This window comes from Penaeus monodon, chromosome 28, assembly GCF_015228065.2.
Source record: "Penaeus monodon isolate SGIC_2016 chromosome 28, NSTDA_Pmon_1, whole genome shotgun sequence".
NCBI classification, from domain to species: Eukaryota; Metazoa; Arthropoda; class Malacostraca; order Decapoda; family Penaeidae; genus Penaeus; species Penaeus monodon.
The window spans coordinates 3,935,804-3,936,647 of NC_051413.1; the positions used below are offsets into that span (position 1 = coordinate 3,935,804).

The window sequence follows — 844 nt, forward strand, 5'->3', positions numbered from 1 at the left end:
GCACCTTCCTCTTTCTCCCCAATTTGTTATCACCTCTCTCCTCCTCCCGATTTGTTATCCCTTCCTTCTCCCTCCTCCTCGCACTCTTCCCCATTTCCTTATCAGCTCCCGCCCCCACACTCCCAAAGCTTAGCACTTTCTTCCCTCCCACTCCCAAATCTTAACACTTTCTTCCCTCCCACTCCCAAATCTTAGCACTTTCTTCCCTCCCACTCCCAAATCTTAGCACTTTTTTTCCCTCCCCACTCCCAAATCTTAGCACTTTCTTCCCTCCCACTCCCAAATCTTAGCACTTTCTTCCCTCCCACTCCCAAATCTTAGCACTTTCTTCCCTCCCACTCCCAAATCTTAGCACTTTCTTCCCTCCACTCCCAAATCTTAGCACTTTCTTCCCTCCCACTCCCAAATCTTAGCACTTTCTTCCCTCCCACTCCCAAATCTTAGCACTTTCTTCCCTCCCACTCCCAAATCTTAACACTTTCTTCCCTCCCACGCCCAAATCTTAACACTTTCTTCCCTCCCACGCCCAAATCTTACCACTTTCTTCCCTCCCACGCCCAAATCTTAACACTTTCTTCCCTCCTACACCCAATGTCTTAGCTGTCAGGGTGATGGGAGGGAGGGGGGGGGCACTCCTTCCCATCACCCTGACAGCTGTAGAGGCCACACAATTAACAGGGAGACAGACTGGGAACTTTCTACTGGACTGAAAAGCTTTTTTTTTTAATCTCTTTTTGAACTTGTCTTTAGTATTTTACCTTGGGTACGCTTTCGGCTAACCCCTCCCCCCTCCCCCCCACACACAGACATTCACGTTTCCATTAATTCACTGGATTAGACGTTA

The 844-nt window shown here is 48.8% G+C and overlaps 1 protein-coding gene across 1 annotated transcript in view; it reads left to right on the forward strand.

The window, feature by feature from the left end:
• LOC119590911 (adhesion G protein-coupled receptor B1-like) overlaps positions 1 to 844 on the forward strand; it is a 24,860-nt gene that overhangs the window by 23,248 nt on the left and 768 nt on the right. The gene's annotated exons all lie outside the window — the stretch shown is intronic.